Here is a 20,459-nt window from a genome sequence, read left to right on the forward strand (position 1 = left end):
CGATTAAATAATGAAGAAGCTAATCGGTTGGCTCAACATGCTTCGGGATATCAACCTATCTTAGAGGTATTATCATCAGTGATCGGCGCCGATGATTGAAGAAAGGAGATCATTGATTACCTAAAAGATCCATCTAAAAAAGTTGAGAGACGTGTTAGATTTCAAACCACCAAGTATGTACTTCTTGATGATGAGCTATATTATCGTACTATAGATGGAATTTTGCTTAACTGTCTTGGTGATGATGGATCAAAAAGTTTGATGGGTAAAATTCATGAGGAGGTATGTGGAGCACACCAATCGACTTTTAAAATGAAGTGGATGATTAGAAGTAATGAATATTATTGGCTGACTATTCTTGAGGATTGTTTCAAATATTTCAAAGGATGTCAAGGATGTTAGAAGTTTGGCAATATTCAGAGAGCACCCGCATCGGCTATGAATCCTGTTATCAAGCCTTGGCCATTCTAAGGATGGGCTATTGATCTCATCAATCAGATTTATCCGCCATCAAGCAAGGGGCATAAGTTTATTCTTGTAGCTATCGATTATTTCACTAAATGGGTTGAAGCTCTTCCTTTGAAAAAAAGTCACATCAGCTAACATGATTGATTTTGTTAAGGAGCATATTTTTTACCGATTAGAAATTCCTCAGACAAATACTACCGATTGTTGATGGTATTTTCACTATGATTTTTGACCACTAAAACCGTCAACAAAGGTTAAGTTTTGGGGATAACACCAAGCAACTATGTAGTGACTTAGGTACAATTCACCTGGTTCCACATGTACATGTCATTATTTGGATGCAGGTGCAAACAGCCCCTAATCAAGCCTAATCAAGCTAAAATGAAGCAAAGATGATCAAGAACCAAAACCATCACATATCAACAAAACATTGAAGATGACAAGTGGGGACAACATGTGGAGCAAGGTGGTGGGCCAACCCCCCAAAGTGTAGGTCGGCCGACCTATATTTGGTGGGCCCCCACATGGCTCACACTCCCACCGACCTCAACACCGTCTAGAAGGCTGGTGGGGCCCACATGGAAGCAAAAGGTCGGTAGACCGACGTGTGATGTGGGCCCACCTTGAGTCGGTTCACTCCAACCGACATCCCCATGATCAACATGTGATGGAAATTCCCAACCATCAATCATACGGCGGTTCCAAGGTCGGTTTGATCCAATGGTGGAGAAGAGGGAGCACGTGGATCGCTAACGTGGCGCTGGAGTAGCCCCTACTCCATCTCCCCCTATAAATACCCCCTTAGAGAGCCTATTTAAGCATGATGTATCTTAGGAAGAGCTACTCTTAGCTAAGTGTGAGAATAGAGGGAAGAGAGTGAGGAGTTCCCCGAGGAGGAGTCTCGGCTTGTCGGGAGTCTTCTTCCAAGAGCGCCTCCGTGGATGCTTGTTTATAGTAAGTCTTCTTTCTAGTTGCCTTTCATCTGAGTACTTCTAGTATTTACATTCTGTCTTAGTTTATTTTAAGTATACAACTGGCCTACTAGCACATTGCTTTACCTTGTGTGAAGTGCTCGAAACCTTAGCTGGGTCTAGAGTAGTAGAATTAGTGTAGACGTGGTGTCTAGACTATGTTTGCCGTTGTGAACTTCTTGTCGCACATGAAGAACGCCAGCAGCGAAGCGTGACAAACCTCTACTCTACATTAGGAGTTCTCTTCAGTGTCTTGTTAGGCAAGTTGCAAATAATAGTTGGCCTGCATGGTAGCTGCCTAGGGAAGTGTTTCGCCATACCCTTTTCACCTATCGGCCACAGTAGGAAGGGAGTTAACTCTCAGTATACTTAGGATAGCTTAGCCAGAAGCAAAATACTAGAAATACCTCTCCACCCAATCCTAAGCCCTTTGATCATCATCTGACGAGTTAATTGGTCTAGTTAATCAACTTCTCATTTCTCGTGGAAAATACGATACCTAGAATACTCCTGGTGAAGTGCTACATTGACAACCGTCCGCTTGTGGTAAAACCGTTTGCCACTTCTGGTGTCACACAAGCATTTCTAGTGGTGTGCCAAGGACTAACAATCCTAGGTAGTGACGCTAAGAAGAGTCAACAAGCATTTCTAGCACCATTGCTAGGGATTGATAGCTTGTTAACTAGACTCAAAGTCGTCAAGTTATCCTTGTTTGATTAGAACCTTTACCTATCCCATGGATCAAACAACCATCTTTGACTACACTGCTCCATCGGGTGCTGAGCTGGAGCCGCCTAGTTCTTCTCAGGCCAGTTTGGCCATTCGTTATGAGCTTTGCCCAAGTCTCATAGCGATGGTTCAGGAGAAACCCTTTTCAGGAGAAGGAGATGAAAATCCCTATACCCACTGTTGACGGTCCTTAAGTACTAAAATTAACCATCAACTAAACATGGAAAAGGATCAATATGCACCGAACATCTAGAATTAGGGTTTTATCTGACAGAATTCCACGAGCTTTGGTGTTTATCTATTTATGCAGGGAGTTATCAGAGAATATGGAGAGAAGGCCCACATGTCATGTTTACAACGAGATAATTACGTGCCGCGCAATTTTCCTCAATCTAGAAGAGTCCAGAAGCCACGGGAACAAACGAGAAGACGATCGGGCTCGGGGGCAGGGCGCTCGCCCACCCCCCTTGGGCGCCCGCCCAGGGTTAGAGTCCAATGAGGACTCTCTTTCGGGACTAAGCTCCACCGACCTAAAGGATGAATCTAAACCATACAATCAATGTCGGTTTGATCCAACGACCCAAATTCACTTGAAAGGACTATATAACTAAGGCCTCTCCACCCCTGGGGGAGAGAAGAGAAGAGAAGAAATCATTATCAGAGGTAGCCATCAAAGTTAGGGTTTAGAGCTTCTCTCCCACAGAGAATTAGAATTAGCTACTCCCTAATCCTTCAAGTTTAGAGGTTTGATTAGATAGCAATTAGAGAAGTAGAGCACTACGCTCTGGATTCGGATCTTCGGTAATAAAGATTGGTATTATTCATATCTTTCTCTAATACTTTGTTCTAATTACATTATGTCTCTATTTATTATGATCTTAGTTTGCTCTAGTTCTATATTTGATATAGATATGATTGATAATGAGTTTATGTATAAGTTTGCAAAGCGCTTAGCTTTCGACGCGAGGGAGTTAAGTGGTAGATCACATGTGGGCGTGGTGCTTAGATGTTATTTACATGCAAATGTATCCTATTGGCCGGGTCGTGTGGTAGTTTGCGATAGTGACAGCTTCGTTGATTCTTATATAGTCCACCCTCCGTCGATAGGACAGGCAGAACTTGTATTGCGGAGTAAGTCTTGCGCTGTTCTGATTTACTTTAGCAATGTTCCTTATACATGAATGAAGAGTCTTTTATGCTATACATGATCTTGTAGATAACTAGAGTAGATTATGACTTAGTAGATAGTAGATAACTTAGAATCCATTCTCTAGCTAATCCGACGTCACCTACATATATGAGGAGTAGTCTATTTTCTAATCGCTGTATGATTTACCCTTGAACTTATAATTCATTATCATTATCTTTATGGTTTACCCCCTGCTAAAGTAAGTGACTGTGTGACGAGTTTCTCATTAGTAATCATGTTCTTGCAAGTTTATCTCTAGTCTATGCCTTGATAGATTTTTCCCTTATTTTAATTTCATCCCTTTTTGTTCTCTTAAGCAAAATTATAAATAACGATACCTGGAATACTTATCCTGGTGAAATGCTACAATGAGTTGTTTTATCTGTGCGCTTGCGGATAGAATAGATTATTTTCTAGAGAGCCTTTGCATTTATAAATACCTTTGTACACTCTGGCACCATGCTGGGGATGACAACCTAGTATCTAAGTGGAGTTAGCTAGTGTCAACAAGCATTTCTGGCGCCGTTGCTGGGGAGCCAAAAGGATAACACATAGGAACGGTAAGGAAAGTCAGGAAATCAGTCAAGGTTATTCACATAAAATATTAGACTAGACTATAGAGAAATAATTGCATAAACAGCTACTAAGTGAGAAATCATAACAAGGCACCTCTGCTTTGGCAGGTTCACCCTATTGTTTTTCTATGTTTATATTTTTATACAGGGTATATCAGGATTGACTTTGGGTATGTTCAACTCTTCATCATCAGAACCAAAGCAATCAAGAAAGAAAGAAGAAGCTAGCTACCAATTGTTGAAGCTATGGCACAGAAGACCCTACAATTATTATCTACTCCAAGTCTTGAGAACATTCCAACTGGTCCAAGATTTGCAGTAGAAGAAGGAGCACCCGAGTTTGAGCTCAAGTCAAGCCTCTTCAATTTGGTACAAGCTACACAATTAAGTGGAAAGGCACATGAAGATGCTAGTGCACACTTGCAGTATTTCTTAGAGATTGGAAGAACAATCCACATCAACGGAGTTGACAAAGACGTCATACTACTTCGCCTTTTTCCATTCTCACTAGAAGGAAAAGCGAGGAAGTGGTTCTACACTCATCAAGATAACATCAATAACTGGACGAACTTGTCAGATGCCTTTCTATCAAAGTTTTTCCCTATAGGCAAAACAACTGCCTTAAGAGGAAATATTGTCAGTTTCCAACAGTAGAAGACAGAAATCATTTCAGAAGCATCGGAGCGTTTTCAAGGATACATATCAGATTGTCCTCACCATGGAATGGCCACGTGGTTACTTATTCAGACCTTCTACCATGGATTAACCCAGAAGCCTCGTGAGTGCCTAGATGCATCTGCTAAAGGATCATTCTTGGAGCTTACAACTGGAAAAGCAGAGATACCTTTGGATAAGATAGCAGAAAACCAGAGCTAGTTCCAAGATGAAGCTCAACAATGTCATCAAACTGAAGAAATACCAGAAGAAGTAAATGCATTATCAACCAAGATGGAAAATTTGCTCCATTGGATTGACCAGAGGGCCAAGTTCAAAGAAGATCAAAGGGCCATTGAGACAGCATACAAATATCAACCAACCTCGAGTCAACCCAATAGCAAAGGTATGAATTCAGGTAATACATTCAAGCAACTTATATTAAAGGAGATAATTGCTCAACAAACCAAAACTAATGATGAAGTTAAACAAAGGCTAGATACAAATGAATCATCTCTAAAAGATATACACAATAAAATGGATTTTCTATTAACTGCCTTTGATGAGCAAAACACTCTTAATAAAAGGGTAGAGCTTAAATTAATAAAGTTAGCTGCTACACTGCCTGTTGCTACTAACATTGAGCAGGTAAAGAACATAACTACTAGAGGTGGCAAAGCCACCAGAGATCCCCCATTCCCAAAATAGAAACAAAGAACATCAGCACCAGTGCAACCAGCAGTGATAGAAGAAGAAAGCCCAGTTGAAGCAGAAGATCTGCTACAACCACCAAGAACTGGAGAAATGAGGAAAGATTTTTACGACACCAACCATTTGCCATTTACCAGAAGAAACAGAGGACTGCAGTCGGATGAGCAGTTTGGTAAGTTTGTAGAGGTCATTTAGAAATTATATGTCAACATACCTCTACTTGATGCCATACAGGTACCTACATATGCAAAGTACATCAGAGATATTCTTAACAAGAAGAGACCACTGCCCACCACTGAGGTTATCAAGCTGACAGAAGAATGTAGTGCGGCCATCCTCAATAAACCACCAAAGAAGAAGGAAGATCCAGGATGCCCCACTATTGATTGCTCGATCGGAAACCAACACTTCAACAATGCACTTTGTGATCTCGGAGCAAGTGTCAGTGTGATGCCAGCATCAGTCTACAAAAAGCTTGATCAATTAGTTTGACACCTGTTGGGCATCACCGAAAACATTCTAGTCAAGATCAGAGATTTCCTGGTGCCAGTAGACTTCGTGGTATTGGACATGAGTCCTGACTCAAAAGTGTCCATCATCCTTGGAAGGCCATTTCTAAGCACCGCCAATGCCCACATTGATGTCGGGAAAGGAGAAATCAAGTTCAACATAAACGGAAAAGAAGAACACTTCACATTCAAGCCGAGACCAGAGAGAGACTTTACAGTGAAGGAAGTTCATGAAGAAGAACCACTGGAGACACCATCTCTGGAGGAAGGAAATTCATAAGATTAAAAGGTTTGGAGGTCTAGCTTCGGGGACCTAAAAATCCCAAACCCTCACCGGGAGGTAAATCGGCATTTATCCGCATCATAAATTCTTGCATAATTAATTCTTGCATTAGTCATATTTATTCATAGCATTATTATAATAATAAAAAGCCCCATATAAATAATATTCATGGTGTGTAACAACCCATATTTATTAACTATTATGGAGGCACAAAAATATTTTCCATTATCATTTCAAATAAGTTTTAATTCTCATAGATCTTTCTGCATTATATTTAATTATAGCAACCTTCTAGAAGCATGACCCACTTTCCTTAGGTCCCACATGTCATACACCACACCTCACATACATCCCATCACATTATTTGATCCACCAACATGTCTCCACTAATCAGCACTTTTCCACCGGCCAACCACCACCCATGATGCATTATTTTGCGTAAGAATTAAGCAAAGAAGGGAGTGGAGAAAGGGCAGCCAGGATGGGCACCACAAGTGGGCGCCCGCCCACCTATAGAGGGTGCCCGCCCTACCCCCTCTTTCTCCTATAAATAGCCACCTTCTACCTCCATCTTCTTCACACAAGCATTCCAGAAAACCACGCAAGTTTCAGTTTCCAGAGAAGGAGCTCTTGTAGTGAAGTAAGAAGAGAGTAGAGAGGAAGAGAAGAGTGGGAAAGAAGTTGGTAGTTTTTGAGTGAGACAGTGAGCTTCACCTAGTAAGTAGTGATCCCGCTGTCCAAGCGGAAGTAAAAGTTGTTTAGGGGGAGGTTCTGTCAAAATAAAAACTTGTCTTGAACGACTAACCCCTGGACTGCTGACATTCCGGATATCTAACCACTAACATTTTCTCTCACATTTTCCACTAGTTGTGTTTTTGCCAACTTTTGTTTACAGGATGTTCAAGAAAGTGAAGAACACAGGGAAGGCTCTCAAGAACATTGGTACAAGGAGTTCATCCCGACACTCCTCGCACCCATCAGAGATGAGCGTCGACCCAACGCCTACACAAGCTCCGTCATCTTCATCTGGTCAGCAAGTCAAGGTCCTTCTCAAGATAGGAGACCTTGGACTAAAGATCCTAAGGGAGAAGGAAGTCTATCAGCAACTAAAGAATAAAGATTTCATTCACACCCCCACTCTTGATCCAATCTTACTACAAGAAACAGGTATGGACACCGAATTCGACTTAATTTTCCAGATATTAGGTTGGACAAATTTTTGGAACATAACTGAGCTGGGTTCTCGTCTTCTCACCCTCGAATTTCTTTGCACTTTACAATATTATGAGGGGGGAATTGTTTTTCGGATGTTCAAACAGGAGATTATGCTGTCTTGGAGAGAACTGAGTGACCATCTTGGTTTCCCTTCAAGATGCATCCTGAACATTGACTCCAACCTACCTAACTTTGAGAGACACCAGTTTTGGAGAGAAATATCTAGAGATAATTTTTATAGTCAAGCCCGAACCAGTGACATGGAACACCCCACTCTTAGGATGTTCCACAAATGGCTTGGGTACAATCTTTTCTATCGTGATGATATTAGGAAAGTAAGAGTAGGAGATTTACAACTTTTATATGCTGCTATTAATAAAGTACCCACTTCACCTGTTACACTTTTAGTTTCTCATTGGCTTAGTGTACCTAGTCTTCAAGGACCAGTAGGATGTACTTCACTTATCACTCGTCTAGCCTCTAATCTTCACTTATTAGAAAACTCGTCGTTTGACTTCATAGATGAGTTAAGAATTTATCATGGCTATGACACATTTAGACAAGCTCGGATGTTAAAGAAATGGGGGAACATAATGTATATGCTATATGATGATAAAGGCAAGATTCGGTTACCTAACCCGAACCTTGGCCTCTACGTTGTTCAAAATTTTTTGATTGAGATTGCAGCAACACCAGTGAACCAGAGAGCTCCACAGCGAGTGGCATCTGAAAGGATGACCACCCATCGAGAACGCACCTGGTATGGAGCTGATCCCGGGCCGGAAGAAGCAGCGCACCTGCATTATAGTGACTACAACCCCCGAGTCCTTCGAGACCGATGGGTTCGACATGCGCAACCACAAGAGCCAACACAGGAGACATGGCCGGAGAGCCAAGATCACCAGTGGACAAACCCACCTTTTCATACAGGCAGATACTCCATTGATCCATATGGAGCTTCAGGATCTAGACCTCCACCCCAATTTGATGCAGGACGATACTACGACGCCTCCTACGCTTTCACGAACGACTACTACCAAGAGGCCGGTGCTTTCTTCACCCGTACCGACAACACCCTCCTCAACATCTAGAACATGCAAGCAGAACATGGACAACTCCTGGAAGAGCAACAAAAATGGAACCAGGACCACGCCACTGCAGTACAAGAGCTGAGACAAGATACAACAACAATGAACGACAACATCACAACCATGATGCGGTTCTGTAACATCGGGTAAGACCTACATCAACATCCAGCTTGGGGGAGTTCCTCCCCAATTTATCAAGTAAGTTTTTATTTGCTCTTCTTATTTATTCTTTTCTGTTTTAGTGTTTTATTTTTCTTAAAAAGAAAAACTTAGAAAACCCAATAAATATTTTCTTACTTTGATTTACAGTATTTTATAAACATGAAAACAAAATAAAAAGTGTGTGTAGATAAGTGTGCTTGATTTATCTGCTAAGTGTTAATCTCTAGAAAAATAAAGACCAAAAAATAATGCATGATGGAAATGATGAACAGTTGCTCTGTTTGCTTACTTACAAGTACCTAGCTTTTATATTAGAGTTCTTCCAGGAATTATTAAAACCGAAATTACTATCTTTGGGAAGCATAAAACTAAAGTCTAGGTAAGAGAATGACATAATATAAAGTTTGAGATGTTGTTTATCTTGTTCCTACTACACTAAGTTCTAGAGATTTATTTTTAAAAAACTTGCAAATCACATGATGAGTTCCTAGCATAACAAACTACCTACCAAAGCCATACTTCCTATAACATCTTTTACTATATTCACATTGAGTTTGATCGAGCTGTGTAGACCCTTAGGAGCTTTTCATATGGTTAAAATAAGATATTCACTTGCACACATCTACTACACCCTCCACCACCATCCATTAAAATTGCTAAAAATTATCACTCACTGTCCCAAGTGTTGTTATTCTCTCTCTAAAAAGATCTAATGCAGAAGAGGCATGGGTTATGCAAAAATATGCGAGGAAATAAAAAGGGGGAAGTGCCCGGAACCTCGAAAAAGAAAGAAAAAGAGTGAGACGAGAGGTAAAAATGGACAAGTGTCTAGAGTAGAATTAGGGGATACAAAGATGCCCACTTGAGCGGAAAAAATGGACAAGTGTCCGACAGAAGAATTAGGGGTATCTACTACCCACCTGAAAAAAAGAGATAGCCCATGTTCTCCCAAAGCAAAGATCAAAGAAGAGGAGAGATAGCAATATGAGGAGCAATGAGAAGTAAGCTTTATCATCACTTATACATTTTTACCATCACTATCATTAACTCCACGACACATGCACATCTTGTGAAATTTTGGTAAGGATCCACAAATACCACATATAGAGAGACTTGAGAGATCATTGCTGGGAACTCTGAGTTTTATTTTGAGAACTTATGAAAAACTCTGGAACAAAGGTGAAGTATAGACAGGAGGAATAATGCCTGACTTAATTATTTTGTCTTTCGATTACTTAAGACTCGAGTGCAGGTACTAAGCTCCATGACACTTCACTCTAATCTGGAAGAATTTTTATGTAAAAGCATGTGTGCCTGTCAGGAAAGAAAACATCGAAGCAACTCTTGATCCATCTAAGTTTAGTTGTTTGCTCAGGGACGAGCAAAGGGTAAGCTTGGGGGAGTTTGTTGACGGTCCTTAAGAACTAAAATTAACCATCAACTAAACAGGGAAAAGGATCAACATGCACCGAACATCTAGAATTAGGGTTTTATCTGACAGAATACCACGAGCTATGGTGTTTATCTATTTCTATAGGGGGTTATCAGAGAATATGGAGAGAAGGCCCACATGTCATGTTTACAACGAGATAATTACATGTCGCGCAATTTTCCTCAATCTAGAAGAGTCCAGAATCCACGGGAACGAACGAGAAGATGATCGGGCTCGGGGGCAGGGCGCCTGCCCACCCCCCTTGGGCGCCCGCCCAGGGTTAGAGTCCAATCAGGACTCTCTTTCGGGACTAAGATCCACTGACCTAAAGGATGAATCTAAACCATACAATCAATGTCGGTCTGATCCAATGACCTAAATTCACTTGAAAGGACTATATAACCAATGCCTCTCCACCCCTGGGGGACAGAAGAGAAGAGAAGAAATCATTATCAGAGGTAGCCATCAAAGTTAGGGTTTAGAGCTTCTCTCCCACAGAGAATTAGAATTAGCAACTCCCTAATCCTTTAAGTTTAGAGGTTTGATTAGATAGCAATTAGAGAAGTAGAGCACTACGCTCTGGATTCGGATCTTCGGTAATAAAGATTGGTATTATTCATATCTTTCTCTAATACTTTGTTCTAATTACATTATGTCTCCATTTATTATGATCTTAGTTTGCTCTAGTTCTATATTTGATGTAGTTATGATTGATAATGAGTTTATGTATAAGTTAGCAAAGCGCTTAACTTTCGACGCGAGGGAGTTAAGTGGTAGATCACATGTGGGCATGGTGCTTAGATGTTATTTACCTACAAATGTATCCTATCGACTGGGTCGTGTGGTAGTTCGCGATAGTGACAGCTTCGTTGATTCTTATATAGTCCACCCTCCGTTGATAGGACAGGCAGAACTTGTATTGCGGAGTAAGTCTTGTGATGTTCTGATTTACTTTAGCAATGTTCCTTATACATGAATGAAGAGTCTTTTATGTTATACATGATCTTGTAGATAACTAGAGTAGATTATGACTTAGTAGATAGTAGATAACTTAGAATCCATTCTCTAGCTAATCCGACGTCACCTACATATATGTGGAGTCGTCTATTTTCTAATCGATGTGTTATTTACCCTTGAACTTATAATTCATTATCATTATCTTTATGGTTTACCCCCTGCTAAAGTAAGTGACTGTGTGATGAGTTTCTCATTAGTAATCATCTTCTTGCAAGTTTATCTCTAGTCTATGCCTTGATAGATTTTGCCCTTATTTTAATTCAATCCCTTTTTGTTCTCTTAAGCAAAATTATAAATAATGATACCTGGAATACTTATCCTGGTGAAATGCTACAATGAGGTGTTTTATCTGTGCACTTGCGGATAGAATAGATTATTTTCCAGAGAGCATTTACATTTATAAATACCTTTGTACACTCTGGCACCATGCTGGGGATGACAACCTAGTATCTAAGTGGTGTTAGCTAGTCTCAACACCCACCTACGTGATTTCAAGTAGCTTTGCTCGTGCATTCACATCTAAGGGATGAGCAAGTTACCCTTAAGTGGAAGCTCTTCCCGTTCTCTTTGACAGGAAAAGCTAGACGGTGGTACTCTCGATATGTAGGTAGTGTAGACGGAGAATGGGAGAAGCAGCAAGCCAAGTTCTGCCTTACCTACTTCCCCATTTCCCGTGTGGCTCGTCTCCATAGAGAGATCCTAAACTTCAAGCAAGAAGAAAAGGAATCTCTAGGTGTAGCTTGGACGCAAATCACAGACTTAGCATCCTCGGGCCCAGACTTAGCCATAACCGAGCCAACGCTAATGCAGCATTTCTATCTCGGTCTTAGGCAAAGTTCCGCACAATTCCTGGATCTAGCCTCAAAGGGAGCATTCCTTCATTTACCCATTAGTGAAGGTAGGGTGGTCCTAGCAACCATACTAGACAACACCACCTACACTGATGACCATAGTGATGCCCCTGAGGAAGATCAAGCCCCTAGGGACGACACCTCGTTAGCTGACGCTATAGTAGCCACATCACAAGTTGTCGAGCCTGAACCACAATCCCAAATACCTCCAAGGGAAGAAGTGATTCATCCCTTGGAGTATCCTCTTAACATCGAGATGGATCTTTTCACCGATTATGGCAACGTCTTGAAACAACCTGTGCAAAAGAGAGACCAAAACGCTCCAAAAGAGTAAGTATCTTCTTGCTTAGAGGCTTCTTACCTCAAAGCAACTACTCAGGAGCTCATGACCGTTATGAGCAGCGAATGGCTAAAGGAGTCAGAAGCGTCGTCTGATGTAATCAGGCTTCTCTGCTGCTTCACAACCATTCGTTGTCTCATAAGCAGGACTCCCATGGATTCTCTTTATGACCCCAACGTAGGAGCATCCGTAATGTCTAAGAATTTGGCATCAACACTCCTAGGTGAGGAACCATTAGTTCCGACCAAAAAGTTTCTCAAGCTACCATCTGGAGAATTGGTCGAGAGCTGCGGCTGTTGTTATTTGGTAACGCCATCAGGAAATGATCCGCAAGCGCACGAATATTGGTGAGCACTTCACCCGGGAGGTTATCTAGAGTATCGTATTTATATTTTTACCACTGGGAGAAAGCGTGCATCTGACTAACCAAATCTATTGCTACTACCCTTTAGGCTACAAACAATGTGATTCGATGTGAGCGATATATAGAGAAGCCTACAACCGTACTCTCATTCTAACCTTGGTAAGGATGATCTATTGTTCTGTTGGGGAGGCTCACAGAATCTAGACACCACAAAGGATGTTGGACCTGCACCTATAAACCCTATCGATCCTTCTAACGGGATGTGGGCTACAAAGGTAGCTCGGAAATGTCACGTTCGTCACTACTACCACGGTCCAGCTAGACAGGGGATATCTATGAGTACCCTAGCCCAAACACCATGTTTACGCTAGTAATGATTACTCTAAACTCAACCAGAAGAGATTAAAGTAAACTCATAAACCAAAGAACAATAAAACAAAGAACTTACTAGAATTTAGAAGTCAAAATAGTAAAGAATCCTAGGAGCAAGCTTCGGGTTAGGAGACTTGATCCCGTTGGTACAACCTCGGAGTAGACACCGACAGGCCGAGCTTCCTCCGATCTACACCTCCACTCTATCTCTCTCAATCTATAAGAACATAGAAGAACTAATTCTAATCTCGCATTGGATGCTAAGCCCTAATTCTATATAGAGGAAAGGTTATCCTTCGAGGGCACCTCTCAACTCTATAATGATGTGTTCTCCTCCAGGGGCCAGGGGTCTTGCTTATATAGTCCTCCCCCTTTGTGCCTTTTTAGTTCAACAGGCAATGTGGTACTAAACTTTCCACCATATCTCATTAAAATGCACATAGGCCTTAATGGACCAAAATCTGATTTGGGCCCAATTAATCCCGCAGCTCTTTTATGTGGAGTCCTTTTATTAATATCTCTTGATTCTGAACTCCAAATATAGCAAATAATATATGCATTTCGATCAGCTCGACGAGATCTTTGTAATGGTGTACTTCATTCTGTGATTGGTGCTTGTACCACGGCGGGCGCCCTGCCCCCGGGCCCGTTCGGCCTCCCGTTCGTTCCCATGGCTTCTGGACTCTTCTAGATGATAGAAAATTGCGTGGCATGTTAATATCTCTATGTAATCCCGACATGTGGGTATTTCCTCCATATTTCCTCATAACCCCCTGCAGAAATAGACAAACACCAAAACTCGTGGAATTCTGTCAGATAAAACCCTAAGTCTGGGTATTGGTTGCATTTGGATCCTTTTCATTATTTATTTGATGATTATATTTGGTACTTAAGGACCGTCAACAAACTCTCCCAAGCTTACCTCTTGCTTGTCCCTGAGCAAGGATAGACTCAAAAGTTTCTGCAGTGTTTTCATGCTTTAAAAGTACACATGCGTTCAAGCAAGATCTCATCTCTGAGTTAGAGTAAACTGTTAAGACTTAAAACTTACTCATTTTACCTTTCACCATGGGGCTTGCAACCGTCACTTGTGTCTTGAGCAGTTAAAAGATAGAACAGTCTAGTCATGCGCCATGTCTCTTGTTCTTGATCAGCTATAACTCTAGAGTTTTTGCAGTTTTTCAAATAAAACTCAGAGATTCCTTGTATGACTCTCTCAAATCTATCTTTTGTGGTATTTCTGGGTCCTTTCCAAGGCAGTAATGGTATATGCCTTCTCTCAAAGTATGTGGTATTTTTGGTATGAGGCATAGTGATATTGCCTTCTCTCTCACCCTATTCTATCAAGATTTTGACATCTGGAGCCCATAGGTGGGAGACAGATAATCCATACTTACAAGATATTTATTGCATAGTCAAACCATGGATCTAGAAGAACAAGTCAATAAGTCAAATCAAGATGTCCATGTGTGGCGAGTGAATGGTGTATGGTGATAACAATGGTGAAAATCTAATTCTACTTTTGCTCTTTTAAGGGGATACATACCTTTCTTGCACTTTGAAGCTTTTTGAGGAGAATGAGATGCTCTATATTTTCTTTTTCTTTCCTCTCAGGTGGGTATCTTGTACCCCTAATTCTACTGTCAGACACTTGACCATTTTTACCTCTCGTCTCACTTTTTCTTTTCTTCAAGGTTCCGGGCACTTGCCCCTTTTTATTTCCTCGTATCCTCTTTTTTTAGAGCACTCATCTCCTGAAATAATATAGCAAGTGGTAGTAACCAAGATAACTCGAGCATTTATTTCACAGGGAAAAATAGAAATGTTTTTGGCTATTCTCTCCCGGATTAGGAGTAGAATACTTTTGGGTGGCTTTGGAGATGGAATTGAGTGGATGTATGTGGATGCGTACTTTCGGAGTAGAAGTAGCATGTGTGAGTGAACGTGCAAGTGAATCTTGATTTTAACCACATGACAAGATCCTAAGGGTCCACATAGCTTGACCACACTCAATGCTCATAAGCAGTAAAAAGTAAATGTGTGGCTCAAAGTCTAGCAAGCATGTATATGTGGCTGTGGTAGGATTTTAAACTCTCATCATACAGGAACTCATCATGCAATATTTTAGAGATTTTCAAAGATAAAATTCTCCAGAATTCTAGCATCTCTAGGAACAGATAAATAGCAGCTCAACCTTCCCATATCATATCCGTTAACAACTTAGACTTTAGATCAAGTACTCTTCCCACAAGTTTAGGTTTAGAGCAGGTTTAAATTATAACAGTTATGCCTAATCTTGAGAGAGAGCTCAAACGTGAAAACTAGGTACATGGCAGAGCAACTATTTATCATATCCATGTAAGAGTTTATCATTTATGTTCAGTTTGGCCTAGACACTTTACTGATTTATTTTGCAAACTAAGCAAAGATATATATAAGCACAAAAATTTTTATTTGGGTTTTCATCATTATGCATATTTTTATTATTTGAGTAAAGTATAAACGCGAGTAGAAACACTTAGCTGGATAAATGAGGGTGCTCTCTGTTGACACTAGCTAACACCACTTAGATACTAGGTTGTCATCCCCAGCATGGTGCTAGAGTGTACAAAGGTATTCATAAATGTAAAGGCTCTCTAGAAAATAATCTATTCTATCCGCAAGCGCACAGATAAAACACCTCATTGTAGCATTTCACCAGGATAAGTATTCCAGGTATCGTTCTAAGGAGATTAAATTAAGGGCAAAATCTATCAAGGCATAGACTAGAGATAAACTTGCAAGAACATGATTACTAATGAGAAACTCGTCACACAGTCACTTACTTTAGCAGGGGGTAAACCATAAAGATAATGATAATGAATTATAAGTTCAACGGATAAATAACACAGCGATTAGAAAATAGACTACTCCTCATATATGTAGGTGATGTTGGATTAGCTAGAGAATGGATTCTAAGTTATCTACTAACTACTAAGTCATAATGTACTCTAGTTATCTACAAGATCATATATAGCATAAAAGACTCTTCAATCATGTATAAGGAACATTGATAAAGTAAATCAGAGCATCGCATGACTTACTCCACAATACCGGTTCTGCCTGTCCTATCAACGGAGGGTGGACTATATAAGAATCAATGAAGCTGTCACTATCGCGAACTACCACACGACCCGGCCAATAGGATACATTTGCAGATAAATAACATCTAAGCACCACGCTCACATGTGATCTATCACCTAACTCCCTCGCGTCAAGAGCTAAGCGCTTTGCAAACTTATACATAAACTCATTATCAATCATAACTATATCAAATATAGAACTAGAGCAAACTAAGAACATAATAATTAGAGACATAATGCAATTAGAACAATAGAATTAGAGAAAGATATGAATAATACCAATCTTTGTTACCGTAGATCCGAATCCTGAGCGTAGTGCTCTACTTCTCTAATTGCTATCTAATCAAACCTCTAAACTTGAAGGATTAGGGAGTAGCTATTTCTAATTCTCTATGGGAGAGAAGCTCTAAACCCTAACTTTAATGGCTACCTCTGCATAATGGTTTCTTCTCTTCTCCTCTCTCCTCCAGGGGCCAGGGGGTTTGGTTTTATAGTCCCCTCAAGTGAACGTGGGCTGTCAAATCAAACCGACATAGATTGTATGGTTTAGATTGATCCTTTAGGTCGGTGGAGTTTAGCCCCGAAGCAGAGTCGTGATTGGACTCTTGTCCTGGGCGGGCGCCCAAGGGGGGTGGGCGGGCACCCTGCCCGCGAGCCCGATTCCCTTCTCGTTCGTTCCCGTGGCTTCTGGACTCTTCTAGATTGAAGAAAATTGCGCGGCACGTAATTATCTCGTTGTAAACATGACATGTGGGCCTTCTCTCCATATTCTCTAATAACCCCCTGCAGAAATAGATAAACACCAAAGCTCATGGAATTCTGTCAGATAAAACCCTAATTCTAGATGTTTGTTTCATATTGATCCTTTTCCATGTTTATTTGATTATTAATTTTAGTACTTAAGGACCGTCAACAAACTCCCCCAAGCTTACCCTTTGCTCGTCCCTGAGCAACTAGCTAAACTCACATGGATCAGGAGTTTCTTCGATGTTTTCTTTCCTGACAGGCACACATGCTTTTACATAAAATTCTTCCAGATTAGAGTGAAGTGTTATGGAGTTTAGTACCTGCACTTAAATCTTAAGTGATCGAAAGACAAAATAATTAAGTCAAGCACTATTCCTCCTGTCTATACTTCACCTTTGTTCTAGAGTTTTTCATAAGTTTTCAAAATAAAACTCAAAGTTCCCAGCAATGATTCTCTCAAGTCTCTCTATATGTGGTATTTGTGGATCCTTAACAAAATGTCACTTACCTATAGCTAATGGAATATTTAAGTGTAGCTGATAGGAGTGAAAAACAGCCCATACATATGTTGTCTAATCGAGCCATGGATCCAAAGGAACTCAGCATATAATTAAATCAAAATGTGCATGTGTGGTGGAGTAAATGATAGTGATAATAAAAATGTATAAGTGATAATAAAACTTAGTTCTCATTGCTCCTCATATTGCTATCTCTCCTCTTCTTTGATCTTTGCTTTGGGAGAACATGGGCTATCTCTTTTTCTTCTTTTTTTTCAGGTGGGTAGTAGATACCCCTAATTCTACTGTCGGACACTTGTCCATTTTTTCCGCTCAGGTGGGCATTTTTGTACCCCTAATTCTACTTCGGACACTTGTCCATTTTTACCTCTCGTCTCACTCTTTTTCTTTCTTTTTCTAGGTTCCGGGCACTTGCCCCTTTTTATTTCCTCGCATATTTTTGCATAACCCATGCCTCTTCTGCATTGAATCTTTTTAGAGAGAGAGAATAACAATATTTGGGACAGTGAGTGATAATATTTTTAGTAATTTTAATGAATGGTGATGGATGGTGTAGTAGATGTGTGCAAGTGAATATCTTAATTTAACCACATGAAAAGCTCCTAAGGGTCTACACAGCTCGATCAAACTCAATGTAAATATAGTAAAAGATGTTATAGCAAGTATGGCTGTGGTAGGTAATTTGTTATGCTAGGAACTCATCATGTGATTTGTAAGTTTTCAAAATAAATCTCCAGAACTTAGTGTAAAAGGAACAAGATAAACAACAGCTCAACTTTATATCATGCCTTTCTCTTACCTAGACATTAGTTTTATGCTTACCATAGATAGTAAATTCAGTTTTAGTAATTCCTGGAAGAACTCTAATATAAAAGCTAGGTACTTGAAAGTAAGCAAACAGAGCAACTGTTCATTATTTCCATCATGCATCTTTTTGATCTTTTTGTTTTTTTTTCTAGAGATTTGCACTTAACAGATAAAATAAAGCACACTTATCTACACACTCTTTTTATTTTGTTTTCATGTTTATAAAATGCAGTAAATTAAAGCAAGAAAATATTTATTTGGTTTTCTAAGTGTTTCCTTTTTAAGATAAATAAAACACTAAGACAAAATAGAATAAATAAGAAGAGCAAATAAAAAATTACTTGATAAATTGGGGAGGAACTCCCCCAAGCTTGATGTTGACGTCGGTCTTACCCGATGTTCCAGAACCGCATCATGGTTGTGATGTTGTTATTCATTGTTGTTGTATCTTGTCTCACCTCTTCTACTGCAGCGGCATGGTCCTGGTTCCATTTTTGTTGCTCTTCCAGGAGTCTTCCATGTTCTGCTTGCGTGTTCTAGATGTCGAGGAGGGTGTTGTCGGTACGAGTGAAGAAAGCACCGGCCTCTTGATAGTAGTCATTCGTGAAAGCGTAGGAGGCGTCGGAGTATCGTCCTGCATCGAATTGGGGCAGAGGTCTGGATCCTGAAGCTCCATATGGATCAGTGGAATACCTGCCCGTATGAAAAGGCGGGTTTGTCCACTGGTGACCTTGGCTCTCCGGCCATGTCTCCTCTGTTGGCTCTTGTGGTTGCGCATGACGAACCCATGGGTCTCGAAGGACTCGAGGATTGTAATCGCAATAATGCAGGTGCGTTGCTTCTTCTGGTCCAGGGTCAGCTCCATACTAGGTGAGTTCTCGGTGAGTGGTCACCCTTTCAGATGCCACTCGCTGTGGGGTTCTCTGGTTCACTGGTGTTGCTGCAATCTCAATCAAAAAGTTTTGCACAACGTAGTGGCCATGGTTCGGGTTAGGTAACCGAATCTTGCCTTTATCATCATATAGCATATACATTACATTCCCCTCTTTCTTTAACATCCGAGCTTGTCTAAATGTGTCATAGCCATGATAAATTCTTAATTCCTCTATGATATCCAACGATGAGTTTTCTAGTAAGTGAAGATTAAAGGCTAGACGAGTGATAAGTGAAGTACATCCTACTGGTCCCTGAAGACTAGGTATACTAAGCCAATGAGAAACTAATAGTGTAACAGGTGAAGTAGGTACTTTATTAATAGCAGCATATAAAAGTTGTAAATCTCCTACTCTTACTTTCCTAATATCATCACGATAGAAAAGATTGTACCTAAGCCATTTGTGGAACATCCTAAGAGTGGGGTGTTCCATGTCACTAGTTCGGGCTTGACTATAAAAATTATCTCTAGATATTTCTCTCCAAAACTGGTGTCTCTCAAAGTTAGGTAGGTCGGAGTCAATGTTCAGGATGCATCTTGAAGAGAAACCAAGATGGTCGCTCAGCTCTCTCCAAGACAACATATTTTCCTGTTTGAACATCCGAAAAACAATTCCCCCCTCATAGTATTGTAAGGTGCAAAGAAATTCGAGGGTGAGAAGACGAGAACCCAGGTCAGTTATATTCCAAAAATTCGTCGAACCTATCATCTGGAAAATTAAGTCAAATTCAGTGTCCATACCTGTTTCTTGTAGTAGGATTGGATCGAGAGTAGGGGTGTGAATGAAATCTTTGTTCTTCAATTGCTGATAGACTTCCTTCTCTCTTCGGGTCTTCAGTCCAAGGTCTCCTATCTTGAGAAGGACCATAACTTGCTGACCTGATGAAGATGACGGAGCTTGTGTGGGTGTCGGGTCGACGCTCATCTCTGATGGCTGTGAGGAGTGTCGGGCTGAACTCCTTGTACCAATGTTCTTGAGAGCCTTCCCTGCATTCTTCACCTTCTTAAACATTCTGCAAACAAAAGTTGGCAAAAACACAACTAGTGGAAAATGTGAGAGAAAATGTTAGTGGTCAGCTGTCCGGAATATCAGTAGTCCAGGGGTTAATCGTTCAGGATAAGTTTCTATTTTGGCAGTACCTCCCCCTAAACAACTTTTACTTCCGCTTAGACAGCGGGATCACTACTTGCTAGGTGATACTCACTCTCTCACTCAAAAGAACTCCCAACCTTTTCACATTCAGAGCTATTCTCTGGAAACCGAGAACTACGAGCTTGCAAGGTTTTCTGAAGTGTGTGTGTGAAGAGAAGGGGAGCTGGAGGTGGCCTTTTATAAGCTGAGCAGGGGACAGGGCGGGCACCCTTGGTAGGTGGGCGGGCGCCAACTTGTGATGCCCATCC

Source organism: Sorghum bicolor, chromosome 10, assembly GCF_000003195.3.
Source record: "Sorghum bicolor cultivar BTx623 chromosome 10, Sorghum_bicolor_NCBIv3, whole genome shotgun sequence".
Classification (NCBI taxonomy): domain Eukaryota; kingdom Viridiplantae; phylum Streptophyta; class Magnoliopsida; order Poales; family Poaceae; genus Sorghum; species Sorghum bicolor.